The sequence below is a fragment of the Oncorhynchus clarkii genome, chromosome 4, assembly GCF_045791955.1.
Source record: "Oncorhynchus clarkii lewisi isolate Uvic-CL-2024 chromosome 4, UVic_Ocla_1.0, whole genome shotgun sequence".
NCBI lineage: Eukaryota > Metazoa > Chordata > Actinopteri > Salmoniformes > Salmonidae > Oncorhynchus > Oncorhynchus clarkii.
The window spans coordinates 37,655,810-37,673,597 of NC_092150.1; the positions used below are offsets into that span (position 1 = coordinate 37,655,810).

The 17,788-nt window shown below is 41.9% G+C and overlaps 1 pseudogene; it reads left to right on the forward strand.

The window, feature by feature from the left end:
• Positions 1 to 3,555: 3,555 nt before the first annotated feature.
• Positions 3,556 to 17,079, forward strand: LOC139407977 (syntaxin-binding protein 3-like; annotated as a pseudogene).
• Positions 17,080 to 17,788: the final 709 nt, after the last annotated feature.

The following is a 17,788-nucleotide window of genomic DNA, read 5'->3' on the forward strand; positions in this document are numbered from 1 at the left end:
AGTAGATGTAGCAAGCAGTTGTTTAATCTCAAGGTGATGCTCAAGTGCACAAATGCAGATACTTCACACAGCCAACATCAGATAATATTTAATCATATATATATAATATATATATATATTATATATATAATATATATATATAATATATATTTTATATATATATATATAATATATATAATATATATATAATATATATAATATATATATAATATATATATATATATATATATATATATATATATATATATATATATATATATATATATATATATATATATGGTAATGGCTATAATGTAAAACACAGAATCCCACATTAGTCAGGAATGCTCTATAAAACATGTGTATAGGCTAACCAACTCTGCTAGGGCGAGTAAAAGGATAATTGAGGTGTTCTCTCATTTGTGTCTGGAAGTAGCTAGCAAGCTAGTCAACTTCAGCCAGTTAGCTTGGTTGCTTGATTGGGACAACACGTGCATTATTAGCAGGCAAAACCGCATTGCTGCTTAAGGGCTTGTAAGTAAGCATTCCACTCTAAGGTTGTATTCGGTGCCTGTGATAAATAACATTTTATTTTATTTGAAGCTGCAAATCAAATTGCATTTGTCACATACGCCGAATACAACAGGTGTTGACCTAACAGTGAAATGCTTACTTACAAGCCCTTAATTAACCGACAATGCTTTAAGAAGTTAAGATTATTTTTTTTAAATAAGTTTTAATAAGTAGAACATAGAAAATAAAAGTAACAGATAATTAAACAGCAGCGGTAAAATAACAAGCGAGGCTGTATACAGGGGGTACCGGTATACAGGGGGTACCGGTATACAAGGGGTACCGGTATACAGGGGTACCGGTATACAGGGGGTACCGGTACACAGGGGGTACCGATACACAGGGGGTACTGGTATACAGGGGGTACCGTTATACAGGGGGTACCGGTACATAGTCTTAACTCTTAATTAACTCAATGTGTGAGGGCACCGGTTAGTCGAGGTAATTGAGGTAATATGTACATGTAGGTAGAGTTAAAGTGACTATGCATAGATTATAAAAAGAGAGTGGCAGCAGCGTAAACGAGGGGTCTGGGTAGCCATTTGATTAGCTGTTCAGTCTTATGGCTTGGGGGTAGAAGCTGTTAAGACACTTTTTGGACCTAGATTTGGCGGTCCGGTACCGCTTGCCGTGCGGTAGCAGAGAGAACAGTCTATGACTATTGTGGCTGGAGTCTTTGACAATTTCTAGGGCCTTCCTCTGACACCGCCTGGTGTAGAGGTCCTGGATGGCAGGAAGCTTGATGCACTGGGCCGTACGCACTACCCTCTGTAGTGCCTTGCGGTTGGAGGCAGAGCAGTTGCCATACCAGGCAGTGATGGTGCAGCTGTAGAACCTTTTGAGGACCTCAGGACCCATGCCAAATCTTTTCAGTCTCCTGGGGGGGATAGGCACTGTCATACCCTCTTCATGACTGTCTTAGTGTGTGTGAACCATGATAGTTTGTTGGTGATGTGGACACCAAGGAACTTGAAGCTCTCAACCTGTTAAACTACAACCCCGTCGATGAGAATGAGGGCGTGCTCGGGCCTCCTTTTCCTGTAGTCCACAATCATCTCCTTTGTCTTGATCACATTGAGGGAGAGGTTGTTGTCCTGGCACCACATGGCCAGGTCTCTGACCTCCCCCTATAGGCTGTCTCATCGTTGTCGGTGATCAGGCCTACCACCGTTGTGTCATCAGCTGATTTGATGATGGTGCTGGGGTCGTGCCTGGCCTGCAGTCATGAGTGAACAGGGAGTACAGGAGGGGACTGAGCACGCACCCCTGAGGGGCCCCCATGTTGAGGATCAGCGTGGCGAATGTGTTGTTCCCTACCCTTACCACCTGGGGGCGGCCTGTCAGGAAGTCCAGGATCCAGTTATAGAGGGAGGTGTTTAGTGGTGAAACATAAGATATTACAGTTTTTAATGCCCCGTTGGTAGGATATACGTGCTCGTAGTTCGTCTATTTTTATTATCGATTGATTGTACATTGGCTAAAAGGACTGATGGTAAAGGTAGATTGCCCTCTCGGCGACAGATCCTTACAAGGCACCCGGATCGGCGTCCACGATAACTCTGTCTTTTCCTCCTGCGAATGACGGGGATGAGGGCCTTGTCGGGTGTCTGGTGTAAATCCTTCTCGTCCGACTCGTTGAAGAGGGGTGTGGTATTGATGGAGTTTGATGCGCCATGAGTTTGTGCTCATGGTGCATCAGAACATAACAGAACATAAAAACATTGTGGTTATTTATACATATAGAACATAATTAATGAGAGACTGGGTTAGCGAATCGTACTTGCAACCATGAATCTCAATGTATGACCATGAAATTCTAAATACAATCTCAGGTAGTTCTGTCATCATTATAATCCCAATTAAAGTTGTGGTGTTGCAACTGCTTGTACACACACAGTCCAGTTCAAAGTGAATGATATCAGGCCCTTGTTGGCAAATACAGTACAGAGTGTGTTCTTAGTGCCAGCATCATTTTGTGTTGGTAAATGGAAAGCTACGAAAAATATAGATAAACTCTCTTGGTAAATAGTATTGTCTACAGCCCTCAAACTCAACTCTAGACCTCGAAGCCAGTTCCACTGAATTTAATTGTTCCCCTATAATCAGGGACTGATTTAGACCTGGGACACCAGGTGTGTGCAATTATTTATCAGGTAGAACAGAAAACCAGCAGGCTCCGGACCTCGTAGGGTCTACAGGAAAAGGAGGCCCGAGCACGCCCTCATTCTCAGCTGATCATAGGGTATTCTAACTCAGGCGAGCAGAACCTCAAATCTTCCATAATATTTGAGATCGCGCACTAGCTGTTGTTAACAGAGACAACCCCCCCCCCCTCCCGAGTTTAACCAACGCTTCCTTTCTGTCCTGCCGATTGTATAGAAGAACCAGCTCGGTTTATGTTTTACACGTCCTTGTTCATCCATGTCTCGGAGAAACATAGGATATTATAGTTCTTCAAATCACGTTGACAGGATAGTCTTGAACGGAGGTCGTTCAGTTTATTCTCCAGTGATTGCACATTCGCCAATAGAATGGAGGGTGGAGGCGGTTTATTCACTCGCCGACGTAGTCTCGTCAGGTATCCCGCACGCCGGTCTCTATAACGCCGCCTCTTCCTTTTTGAGTGTCAGGGTTTTGGGCCTGGTCTGAGCAGAATGTCCTTCGCCGCCGACTCACTGAAGTAGAAAGTCTCGTAGAAAGGATTGCGGAAATGTGTGGACAAAAGTTAAGATCTCTTATGCAACTGTTTGGACTAATGATTGCACCCCTTGACAGACAGCTAGGTCAGTGTATAGCCTTGGTCAGCATTGGTCAGTGCACTGTCAAGAAATATACAAATATAATGCACTTGAGTGTAGGGTACCTTTTCCAATATATATATTTTTTTATGGCCTGAGAAATAGTATCTTTCATTGATTGTTTTGCCAGTTGGATCGTTTGTGGGAGGGGGCAGCTCTGACAGTCAATAACGTAGCCTAGGGATTGACAAGTAGAACGTAATAAATGCTAAAGTTAAGCTATCTGCCATTCATCTTTCAACTAGGAATAAAGGAAACGATCATTGAGGATTGCAAGAAGTCAGAAATATGGAAAGTAATGGGACTGGACCTGTTTATTTTGACACAACCCTCACTATTGCATTCTTGAATGCATTGACTGCATTCCTTCACCGTTCCATCACTTAGACCATGTTAATTGGGTTACGTGCTGTATTCCCGACTGCACACTACCCAGTCATTGTTTTGATACACTGCTGCGTGGGAATGCATTGTATGCTCTGTTTATGATGGACATCTCTCTTGTCTAATGTGAAACATTCAACACAGTGTCTTAATCAAAAGGTATCATATCAAGGTCATAACATACATATTTTCTTTCTCAGATATTGATCCTGGGCCACTTCACCACCAAGCTTCTGTCGACATGCTGCAAAACGTCTGACCTGATGCAGGAGGGAATCACCAGTATGTCACACTAATGGGAATTATAATTTTCATAGATGTCTACCGTTTGGCCTTACTTCCGACCGTTGCGGATTTTAACCATGATTTCAGGACAACAATATGACAGCAATTGTGGTGGTGCACAATCTGTGGTTGACTTCGTTTGTAATTGGAGAATTACATTGCGTTTTCACACCTCAAAGTGACGCTTCTGTTTCATGTAGAAGGGATGTGAAAATATTAGATCCCTGTAAGGCTGTCTGTTTTGTTACATGCAAGATGGATATAAGAATGTGTCCCCACAACAGCATAAGCAAGACTGACATATCATTAGCATAGAACTTATTATGTACTCAATTAGTACAAATAACCAAAGGCTACTTAGAATATGTTTAAAACAGTTGAAAGTGGTGTTATTGATATCCGCACCATGAACTGAAATTAAACTATTTTCTCTTAGTTGTGGAGGACCTCTACAAAAGCAGAGAGCCTGTACTGGAAATGAAGGCCATCTACTTCCTGAGCCCGACAGCAAAGGTTCGACATCATTAAATGTCTCTACACCATACTCCACCTCAATATGAAAACGTCTATATTGATCATCATTCCAAACAAAATAGTACAACTTGTTCTTCACGTGTTCTAGGTTTGACAGGGCTGCGAATGTGTATTTGTAGTGAAATATTTCCATTCAGTGTTGACAGTGTGTGGATGCCTTCATTGGTGACTTCAAGCTGAAACCTAAGTACAAAGCAGCCTATGTTTATTTCACTGACTGTAAGTATGTACTGAGGGAAGAAATATTCAGTCTTTTTTTATTATAAACCCCTTTATTGATGGTCAATTCTGGAACTCTCCCCACATCAGATTGTTCTGATGAGTTGTTCAGCAAGATGAAACAGTACTGTGCAAAATACATACGTGTCTACAGGGAAATAAACATTTCCTTCTTGCCCCAGGAGTCCCAAGTAAGTTTTTTTTCATTTTCCATTCACATAAGAAACTGTTACTCTCCCTTACAAAATAACTTGCACCATGTCAGTTACAGTAGGTTATTCATTTTTGTTGGTCTGTGAGTGTCTGTTGGTGCTGGATATCCGTAGGGAAAAAAGGTACACAAAATCCTGGAAGGGCGTTGCTCTAAAATCTTAACATGATGTTATGTGGCAATCTGTCAACGCTAGGATTCTGTAACGGAATATCTGGATACAGTAACACTTGTAGATTTATTCAAAAGACCTGTTCTGTTGTCAGGAGAAAATGCTTGAGGGGGGTGACTTGGATTATATGATCTGTGTTTTATCCCTCTAAAAAAAACTGCTTTTAAGAATGCAGAAGCATGGGAAGATTATCAGTTACCGTGTGTTGATGGCACCTAGTATTTGAGAGTGAAGCCGAACACGATGAATTCAGTCAAAATTATTGGCTTTTGTAAATGGCATAAACACTTTTCTGGATGTTCCTCTCATCCATGTACAGTGGGGAGAACAAGTATTTGATACACTGCCGATTTTTCAGGTTTTCCTACTTACAAGGCATGTAGAGGTCTGTATTTTTAATCATAGGTACACTTCAACTGTGAGAGACGGAATCTAAAACAAAAATCCAGAAAATCACATTGTATTTTTTTTTGTTTTACCCCATTTTCTCCCCAATTTTGTGGTATCCAATTGTTTAGTAGCTACTATCTTGTCTCATCGCTACAACTCCGGTACGGGCTCGGAAGAGACGAAGGTTAAAAGTAATGCGTCCTCCGATACACAACCCAACCAAGCCGCACTGCTTCTTAACACAGCAAGCATCCAACCCGGAAGCCAGCCGCACCAATGTGTCGGAGGAAACACCATGCCCCTGGCAACCTTGGTTAGCGCGCACTGCGCCCGGCCTGCCACAGGAGTCGCTGGTGCGCGATGAGACAAGTATATCCCTACCGGCCAAACCCTCCCTAACCCGGACGATGCTAGGCCAATTGTGCGTCGTCCCACGGACCTCCCGGTCGCGGCCGGTTACGACAGAGCCTGTGCGCAAACCCAGAGTCTCTGGTGGCACAGCTGGCGCTGCAGTACAGCGCCCTTAACCACTGCGCCACCCGGGAGGCACATTGTATGATTTTTAAGTAATTCATTTGCATTTTATTGCATGACATAAGTATTTGATCACCTACCAACCAGTAAGAATTCCGGCTCTCACAGACCTGTTAGTTTTTGGAGGGAGCTGAAAGTCCGTATTGCCCAGCGACAGCTCCGAAACCTGAAGGATCTGGAGAAGGTCTGTATGGATGAGTGGGCCAAAATCCCTGCTGCAGTGTGTGCAATCCTGGTCAAGAACTACAGGAAACATATGATCTCTGTAATTGCAAACAAAGGTTTCTGTACCAAATATTAGGTTCTGCTTTTCTGAGGGGCTTTGACCCTGTGACCCCCATCCTTTTAGCTTGCCATGTACCTTAAACATGTTCTTGAACAGAAATACAGTGCCTTCAGAAAATATTCATCCTTTGTGTCACTGGGCTACACGCAATACCCCGTAATGTCAAAGAGTATGTTTTTAGACATTTTTAGACATTTTTACAAATTCATAAAATATGAAAGGCTTATTTCACTTATAATTCACTGTTTCACAATTCCAGTGGGTCAGAAGTTTACATACACTAAGTTGACTGTGCCTTTAAACAACTTGGAAAATTCCAGAAAATGATGTCATGGCTTTAGAAGCTTCTTCTAATTGACTTAATTTGAGTCAATTGGAGGTGTACCTGTGGATGTATTTCAAGGCCTACCTTCAAACTCAGTGCCTTTTTGCTTGACATCATGGGAAAATTAAAAGCAATCAGAGCAATTTCCAAACGCCTGTAGGTACCACGTTCATCTGTACAAACAATAGTATGCATGTATAAACACCATGGGACCACGCAGCCGTCATACCGCTCAGGAAGGAGACACGCTCTGTCTCCTAGAGATGAACGTACTTTGGTGCGAAAAGTGCAAATCAATCCCAGAACAACAGCAAAGGACCCTGTGAAGATGCTGAAGGAAACAGGTACAAAAGTATATATATCCACAGTAAAACAAGTCCTATATCGATATAACCTGAAAGGCCACTCCAAAACCGCCATAAAAAAAGACAGATTACGGTTTGCAACTGCACATGGGGACAAAGATCGTACTTTTTGGAGAAATGTCCTCTGGTCGGATGAAACAAAAACGGAACTGTTTGGCCATAATGACCATCGTTATGGTTGGGGTAAAAAGGGGGAGTCTTGCAAGCTGAACAACACCATCCCAACCATGAAGCACGGGGGTGGCAGCATCATGTTGTGGGGGTGCTTTGCTGCAGTGGGGACTGGTGCACTTCACAAAATGGATGGCATCATGAGGCTGGAAATGATGTGGATATATTGAAGCAATATCTCAAGACATCAGGCAGGAAGTTAAAGCTTGGTCGCAAATGGGTCTTCCAAATGGACAATGACCCCAAGCATACTTCCAAAATTGTGGCACAATGTCTTAAGGACAACAAAGTCAAGGTATTGGAGTGGCCATCACAAAGCCCTGACCTCAATCCTATAGAACATTTGTGGGCAGAACTGAAAAAGTGTGTGCGAGTAAGGAGACCTACAAACCTGACTCAGTTACACCAGCCTTGTCAGGAGGAATGGGGCAAAATTCACCCAACTTATTGTGTGAAGCTTATGGAAGGCTACCCAACGTGTTTGACCCAAGTTAAACAATTTAAAAGCATTGCTACAAAATACTAATTGAGTGTATGTAAACTTCTGACCCACTGGGAAGGTATGTTTTTTGTTAGGGAGAAATGTTTCCTCCTGTGTCACCAGCAAAGCACCCCCACACCATCACACCACCTCCTCCATGCTTTACGGTGGGAACCACACATGCAGAGATCATCCTTTCACCTACTCTGCGATTCACAAAGACACGGCAGAACCAAACATCTCAAATTTGACTCATCAGACCAAAGGACAGATTTCAACCAGTCTCTAATGTCCATTGCTCGTGTTTCTTGGCCCAAGCAAGTCTCCTCTTCTTAATGGTCCTTTTAATAGTGGTTTCTTTGCAGCAATTCGACCATGAAGGCCTGGTTCACGCAGTCTCCTCTGAACAGTTGATGTTGAGATGTGGCAGATACTTGAACTCTGAAGGCTCCAATTTGAGGTGCAGTTAACTCTAATGAACATCCTCTGCAGCAGAGGTAACTCTGGTTCGTCCTTTCCTGTGGCAGTTCTCATGAGAGCCAGTTTCATCATAATTCTTGATGGTTTTTGCGACTGCACTTGAAGAAACGTTCAAAGTTATTGAAGTTTTCCGCATTGACTGACCTTCATGTCTTAAAGAAACTGTCGTTTCTCTTTGCTTTTTTGAGCTGCTCTTGACATAATATGGACTTGGTCTTTTACCAAATAGGGCTATCTTCTGTATAATAACCTTATCACAACACAACTGATTGGCTCAAACACATTAAACAGGAAAGAAATTCCACAAATTAACTTTTAACAAGGTACACCTGTTAATTGAAATGCATTCCAGGTGACTTCCTCATGAAGCTGGTTGAGAGAATCCCAAGAGTATGCAAAGCTGTAATCAAGGCAAAGGGTAGCAACTTTGAAAAATCTCAATTGTAAAATGTGAACTCGGCAAAAACAGAAACAACCATTTTTCAGAACCCTGTCTTTCAAAGATAATTCGTAAAAATCAAAATAACTTCAAGGATAGGGTTTAAACACTGTTTACCATGCTTGCTCAATGATCTACAAACAATTAATGAACATGCACCTGTGGAATTGTTGTTAAGACTAACAGCTTACAGACGGTAGGCAATTAAGGTCAGTTATGAAAACTTAGGACACTAAAGAGGCCTTTCTACTGACTCTGAAGAACACCAAAAGAAAGATGCCCAGGGTCCCTGCTCATCTGTGTGAACGTGCCTTAGGCATGCTGTAATGAGGCATGAGGACTGCAGATGTGGCTAGGGCAATAAATTGCAATGTCCGTACTGTGAGATGTCTAAGACAGCGCTACAGGGAGACAGGACGGACAGCTGATTGTCCTCACAGTGGCAGACCACGTGTAACAACACCTGCACAGGATCGGTACATCAGAACATCACATCTGCGGGACAGGTAGAGGATGGCAACAACTGCCCGAGTTACACCACGAACGCACAATCCCTCCATCAGTGCTCAGACTGTCCGCAATAGGCTGAGAGAGGCTGGACTGAGGGCTTGTAGGCCTGTCGTAAGGCAGGTCCTCACCAGACATCACCGGCAACAACATTTTGTCTCACCAGGGGTGATGGTCAGATTCACGTTTATCGCCGAAAGAATGAGCGTTACACCGATGCCTGTACTCTGGAGCGGGATCGATTTGGAGGTGGAGTGTCCGTCATGGTCTGGGGCGGTGTGTCACAGCATCGTCGGACTGAGCTTGTTGTCATTGCAGGCAATCTTAACGCTGTGCGTTACAGGGAAGACATCCTCCTCCCTCATGTGGTACCCTTCCTGTAGGCTCATCCTGGCATGACAATGCCACCAGCCATACTGCTCGTCCTGTGCGTGATTTCCTACAAGACAGGAATGTCAGTGTTCTGCCATGGCCAGCAAAGAGACGGATCTCAATCCCATTGAGCATGTCTGGGACTTGTTGGATTGGAGGGTGAGGGCTAGGGCCATTCCCCCCCAGAAATGTCCGGTAACTTGCAGGTGCCTTGGTGGAAGAGTGGGGTAACGTCTAACAGCAAGAACTGGCAAATCTGGTGCAGTCCATGAGGAGGAGATGCACTGCAGTACTTAGTATCTGGTGTGGCCACCAGCTGCATTGACTGTTACTTTTGATTTTGACCCCCCTTTGTTCAGGGACAGATTATTCCATTTCTGTTAGTCACATAGTCACACGTCTGTGGAACTTGTTCAGTTTATGTCTCAGTTGTTGAATATTGTTATGTTCATACAAATATTTACACATGTTAAGTTTGCTGAAAATAAACGCCGTTGACAGTGGGAGGACGTTTCTTTTTTGAGTTCATTTCTTTTGGTTACTACATGTATTATTTCTTAGTTTTGATGTTTTGTTGTCTTCACTATTATTCTACAATAAAGACAAACCCTTGAATGAGTATGTGTCCAAACTTTTGACCGGTACTGTACGTTTTGGGGTATGTTTTTTTTTAACGTACGCACGGTTTATAAATGAGGCCCCAGGACCTGGTGTCCCTGGAGGTGTTAAAAGGACAAATGGATGAACAGGTTGTTGGGACATCTAGTTGTCACCTGATGTCCCTAGTTTACGTGGCCTTTTGTAAGGAAGCATGTTTTACTTTACACACACCACACATATGCCTACACACACGTCCACTCACTGTTTGTTTACTGTTGTGTTTGTGCTGTTGGCAGTGTCTTCAGTCTTTGTCTGTTTTGTCTTAAATTGATTTTTTTGTTCGTTTTTATCCCAGCCCCCGCCACCACAGGAGGCCTTTTGCCTCTTACCAGGCCTTCATTGTAAATAAGAATTTGTTCTTAATTGACTTGCCTGGTTAAATAAAATAAAGTAAAATCATTGTTTTTATCATTATTTTCTGTTTTCTAGATCACAATAAGTGGCTTATCGCAGCTTATGAAAAAGATGCCCCACTCCCGCAAGCAGGTGGCTCAGGTATGTAGCACCATGTAACCTGGTCCGTTTTGGTTGTCATCCTGAGTTGGTCTGCTCTGTTTGGGTGTGATGCCTCTGAGGCCCAGTATATTGTGGTGTTTCTTTTCCACCTGCTCTCTATGGTAATGATACTGTGGAAAAACAGGTCAGTCCTCTATTATGTGACTGGGTTTGTATGGAAATTAAAGCTGTTCACTTATACTGCCATGTGGGAAAATGTATTGATATTAGAATAAAATATTAGACTTTTTCTCAGCCATGTTTCTATGTCAACCACAGAAAAATGTCCATCTGAATTTGACTGAAGACTGTATGAACCACTTCCAGAGGAATGTGCAGAAACTCTGCAAAGCTGAGCAGGTATGCGTTACAGCGTCTCATATTTTTGTGAGATGTCACTGTTGTAATGTACATGTCCCTTATGTATGACTTTGTGGTTTCTGACTGATGCTGTGTGTTCACTGTTGTGTATGACCTGGCAGTAGGGTCTGATGTGGAGGGTCAGAAGGTGAAGGACCCGATGAGGACACTGCTTCCTGTGCTGTTGCACCCCCACGACATCTACGGCAAGATCAGAGCTCTTCTACTCTACATCTTCAGCCTCAACGGCAAGTCTGCTGCTTTGACTCACCCTGTGCCCTCACAGTTTTAAAGAGGATCTTTAAATGTACATGTAAACATTTAGACGCTTTTATATGGCATCTATTCAATTGAAAATTCAAAAAAGTTTACAGTTTTAAAATGGAAGATCATGAATTCCTTATGTGCCCCTTGACAAAGGTACCATTGGAGCTTCAGCTATAGGAATATTCCTTCAATAGAATCTATTTTCATTTGGCCTGAGGTAACTTTAGTCAATTACTATTTTTAAAACCTTTTTCTTTCTGGTTCTGAACAGGAACAACAGAGGAGAATCTGAACAAACTCATCCAACACCTTAAGATCGAGGAGGACAGAGTTTATTATCAACTGTAGAGAACTGGGAGTCCCCATCACATCTTCGGTTAGTGGGATTTTATAGGGCATAGCTGTATGTAGTTTGCTAGATCTTAGCATGGTCATAGCCCAGGTGGATTATACAGTACCATCAGTGTATTGTATTATAGAGTGGAACTTAACTAGTTTTATGTTTTTTATTGCTATTCTTATTTTGTATCTTCTTACCTTAAACTTTACTTTTATTTATGGTTTCGTTTCTATGTCTCTCTTTCACTCTCTCCCTCTCTCCAGCCAAGCTTGTTCCCACTGCTTAGGTCGTCTCGAAGGGAGCGATTTCAGGAAGAGACATACAACCTGTCCAGATGGACACCTGTCATCAAAGACCCGATGGAGGTCAGCGTAATGCAGATGATGATAACGTTGATAAACCGTTTCTTTGTCTCACAGAACAGAACTGTGTCACTTAGCTTTTTTCAGGCACAGGGAGGGAGGGAGTTACAAGGGCAGGGTGGAGCAGGAAGTGATGGGCTCAAACAGAGCCTGTATTCACAAAGTAGGAGTGCTATTCTAGGATCAGTTTACCCTTTTCAGATCTAGGTTCCATGGACAGTTTGGACCTGATCGTAGATCAGCACTTCTTCTCTGAGACACTTTGTAGAGTTCGAGGTGTCAAAAAAGCTCTGAATGTGAAGTTTTATTACAGTTTTCATGAGTGCACCCCATAAAAGACACACCGGTAGCCTACACACCCGTTTCACACGTCGTTTGTTGTTGTTATCTGTCAAAGCGGCACTACAATCAGAAGCTCCATGTGTAGCAACTGAAGTGGGAGATGAATAATCAATGCCGAATGGAAGGAGTAGGCTACAATGATCAGCCAACAGTTAGGCTGAGGTATACTATGAATAGAGTGTTGATGCAGTCAAGACCGGCACTACCAGATGGTATGATAGATGGCAGCAACAACTTTGTCAAACTAATGCCAGTCAGGTTGGCCACTTTGTTTTCTCTATTTCTCTCCCTCCTTGCCACACACACCTGCCCCTGAGTCTTCATTGAAATTTCCCACCCCCAAAAAGGTTTTCTTTAAAACGCATGTATTTCGATATCCGAAAACACATCATGATATTATTCAAATAGTGAAATCATTTCAAATGCCCATCCCTAAATTGAACAAAGGCTCTGGTTACTCTGCTAGGGATGGGCATTTGAAGTGATTGCACTATTCAAATGTTCAGATAGTCCAAATACATGTTAAAATTTCAATGGAGACCTGCTCACGCTACGAACTTGTTGCTGCCATAGGTTATCTATCATACCATCTGGAGGTAGTGCCTGTCTTGACTGCATCAAATCGTTGTAAAGAACTAGCTAGCTACAGTAGTCCGCTAAGTTAGCAAGCTAGCTCAAGTAGCAAGTGTAATTTAGGCTATTTTGCTACGCTCCCCGTACTGGTCTACAACAACTCCTTTCATATGAAACAGCAGCCTACCTTTTGATCATTGTAGCCGCCTCCTCAATTAGCCAACTTCATTCTGTCATTTTTTAAATTACCCATGGAGCCTCTGTAGCACCTCTGATTGACCGACAATAAGCTACACATGTGTAGGCTACCAGTGCGTACTCATAAAAACTGTCTGTTAGGAATTGTATGAATAAATGAGTAAACAATATCCCCATTTTAAATAGAACTTTAACTATCTGATTATTAATGTTAGTTCATAAGAAGGGATTATGTGGCATGAACAAGGAGTAATTAAACATAATGAACACCATTCCAACTAGTCTGGGTAGGAATGGGTTGTGGGTTAAGTAAGCAGATAGGTTAATGACCCTATGGTTGAACCGACAAAACTTAGCTCTGGGGTGTTTTAGATAAGGCAGTGAGTGCATTCCTAGGTTTTATGTTAACTAGAACTGTCAGCTAAGTGGTGATCGATAATGGTGAGGGGTCAAGAGTTAATTCAGTTGTGTTGTGTGTCCGCGTTAGTGAGTCGGAATGAACCTTTAAACTTGCTTTGTCTCGGTCGAGAGGAGGAGATTCATTCACCAATGACGTCATATTTTGTATATAAACTGTTGTTCGTGGTAACATGTTGTAAGGGTTTTCTTCTGTGGACGAAGGATCGGACCAAAGCGCAGCGTGGTTAGAGTTCAACATGTTTAATAAAGACCATAAACACTACAAAATATCAAAACAGTCCTATCTGGTGCAAAGACAGAAGACAACCACCCACAAAACCCAACACAAAACAGGCTACCTAAATATGGTTCCCAATCAGAGACAATGACTAACACCTGCCTCTGATTGAGAACCATATCAGGCCAAACATAGAAATGGGAAAACTAGACACACAACATAGAATGCCCACTCAGCTCACGTCCTGACCAACACTAAAACAAAGAAAACACAAAAGAACTGGTCAGAACGTGACACATGGTAGCGCGCTCTGAGAATAAATACTATTATCTAGTATTGATAAGACTGGTCTCTGTCTATTTTATGCAAACAAGAATCTTACAAATTCTCATAAAATAGATTAAGTGAATTCAATTAATGAAAACATATTGGAATAATGAAATTACGTTAACAATGTCATAGAACAATTTTATTAACATTTTGAATGTAGTGGCCTTTCCTTGTAGGCTATGTTTATTTAATTTAACTAGGCAGGTCAGTTAAGAACACATTCTTGTTTACAATGACAATGTTTACAATGACAATGTGATGCAGTGCCTTAGACCGCTGCTCCACTCGGTCCCCTTATGAAGCAAGGTCACATTGATAATTTAGTTTAATTTTAGACAAAGCCTTTTCATTGTTAAAATAGGCCTACAGAGAGGATGGGGTCCATCCAAATCATCTTGGTGCCTGGACCCTGTCCTCACATTTCAAGGCTGTGCTGAGACATTTACTTATTAACACTCCAAGTCCCCCTCAGGTAATCCCAACTGTAAATTGTCAGCATTGTCTTTATACTGCCGGCCTGCACCAGGTAACCTTCATTGACTCTTGTTTTAACCCACGTCCTCGCTCGAGGCATAGGCCCAATGGTTCAGTTCTATACAATCCTGTACCTATTCCAATTGAAACCAATCCCATGGTATTTTCAAATAATGGGACTCCATAACTCCATCTGACCTGAAATCCCGCAGCTGCGGTCTTGGAATTTGTTCATATAAATGCCAGAAGTTTGATTTCAAAGATGGATTTGATTTTAAATTCTAGCTTCTCAATCCAACGTGAACATTCTGGTAATTTCGGAAACTTGGTTGAATCATTCTGTGCTGGACTCTGATGTATCTCTGTCTGCTTATAATATTTACAGATTGGACAATTTGCAGAGGTGGTGGTGTAGACATATTTATAAAGGACAATTTAAATGTTACAGTTTCTCTTGCTGCCTCTCTCCCTAAGCAGTTTGATTGTCTTGTTCTTAATGTGGGCCTTGGTCATAATAGCCAGCTGACACTAGTAGGAGTGTATCGCCCTCTCTCGGCTCCCTCATGTTCTCTTAGCAATTCAGATACATTTATGTTATCTAAGTATGCTAAATCTGAACCATTCATTTTAGGCGATTTCAATATTGATTGTGGGACGCCAGTGTCAGATACATTGAAAGATATTTGCTATGAGCTACACCTGTCTCAGCCTATAACTGAACCTACATGGCCACATCCTAAAGATCCATCAATCTACCCTGATTGATATTATTTTGACGGATACTCCAGATAAATATGTTGCTAGTGGGGTTTTCCCAGTGAATTTGAGTGACCGTTGTCTATGTCAGAGATGTGAGAATGCATCAATCTAAGCTTCGTGTCATCACTAAGAGGAACTTTAAAAACGTGTGAACAAGCTTTTTTTTACATTATTTTAGTGGCCTTGATTGTATCCCAGCTATCCCTGCCTGGACCTGATTTTGCTTTAATCTTTTTTGCAAATGTATTCAATACTATTGTAGATAATCATGCATCCTTTAAAACTAAGAGTTAAAGGTAGATCGAATGCCTGGTTCACTCCTGAATTATCCGAAGTCATTCATAAGACATGTTGCGTGGGTCAAGGCCAGGAACACTGGTTTAGGCCCAGATTGGAAATATTTTAGGCCTCTGAAGAATCAATGTGTAAGACAGAAAGGCTAATCAGAAAGGCTAAATCTGATTTATTATGTAACCACTGTTTCTGATTCAGGAAAAATTCAGGAGTGGCAGGGAGCATTGACACTCAAATTAAACTCAGAGGCTTTTCCCATCCCTGGCGTGTGTTATGCCAGTTTGTGACAAAGAGTGGTTCACGTTATTTTGCTGCATGTAAGTTATACAAGCTGAACTCTATAGCAGAAATTATCAACTAGATTCAGCAATTTATTTATAGAGCAGCTGATGGGGGGGGGGGGGGGAACTACAATTTGTAGACCGCAAATTGACCACAATAATCCCAGATATAGTATTTAACTAAAACACCATTTCAAATCTTGCTCACATTTGTAAATGATCTCTCTATAATGCTTGGTAATAGGGATTGGGACCAGACTTCCAAAATTAAAATCCCTTGGAGACAATTTCTGGTATTGTTAGTCTTATGTCCAAGAATGAAAATCCCCCCAAATATTAATTATTTTGTGGATTTGTTTAGGGCTCAGAGAACTTTTGTGGGGTGGGGGGAGGCAGGCAAATAAAAAAAAACACGTGCCAAATTCGGGTCTGCGGGCCGACAGGTCGGGAACCCTGCTTTATAGTCTAGGTCTCGGATATGAAAGAGATGCAGATAATTATTTTTTAATTAATAAAATCATATATGATAATGTAACTTATTAATAAGTTTCAATCTCACACACACCCTCTCCATATCTTAATCCCTCTCTCCTCTCCTAGTGCCCGTCAGAAACACAAGGCCAGTTCTCAGGATGAGCGGAGGAGTGGCTCCAGGCTCATCATCTTCGTCATCGGAGGGATCCGCTACTCAGAGATTCGCTGTGCCTACCAGGTCACACTGTCCATCAAGTCCTGTGAGGTCCTCATAGGTGGGTACCAACAGCAGTGGGTGAATCTCAAAAGTATTCACGGTTAGTTGCGTCCTCTCTCGTCGCTTCCAAGGTGAATTGAGACTTTTGAGATTCACCCAACCATTGCTATTGTCCCAAACTACAGCCCAGTCAGTACCTGTTCTAGTGCTTGACACCCCCTGCTGTAAATACACGGTAGTACAAAAAACAAGAGGTAATGAATGAAAAATGAAGATTCACAGTACAACAGTATGGTTCTGTCATGGTCTTGAATGTCAGGAAAAGCAACACTACAGAATCTTCTTCATCTGTGATTTTTATGACATTATTTTGTTAGTAAACAAACATGTAATTTTCATTATATCTCCAGGATCATCCCACATTGTGACACCGATCAAGCTCCTAGACGATATTCAGGCCCTGGGCAAACCAACCTCCACCAAGGAGTCCTTTACAATAGTGAAGGAGTGACCCACCCTGTAACCCTTCCCCCTATGTAACACCAACCACACTCCCCTTTCCCTGTACCCCTTCCTCAAATGTAACCCCCCCCCCCCCCCCCCCCCCCCCCCCCTTCGTTTTGGTCTCCCCTTAAAACACTCATAATGTTCCACGTTGGAAAGCCTGTGAGAAATGCTTAGAGATGTAATTTGGATGAAATAAGACGTTGAAGAGCTGAGCTAATGTTGTACATATCTGCTGCTTGCTAAACTCTCACCTAAACTCTACTGTTTATATTTTCTCACCTGTATTATGATTATCAACAGTGTTTTTAACAGATTATTTATCTTGCTGTGTTGAACAACTGATAAACACATGGATGTGGTTCAATGGTGCCTTATTCTTTGGAGTGATTGCTCACTTTGTTAAAAAGTTCTGCTATGAAAAACAACTATACTTTAGTGCTAAAGCCATTTAGGTGGACATGCATGTAATGTCTTCCATTTGCCTCATAACAGAGTCTTGTGAATCAGATTGCATTTCTTATTCAAATATTAGATTAGTTTATAGACCCAAGTCCATTGACAGTAGTAGTCTAATGCTGCCTTTGTTTCCAAATTGACCTTGAAAACAGTAACAGAAAAGTAAAAATTACAATGTATCTCGACTATAGTTATGTCGAAATGTAATTGGTCAAGGATACCAGTGTTACTATAAGGCGTGGTTTGCTTCAAGTTGT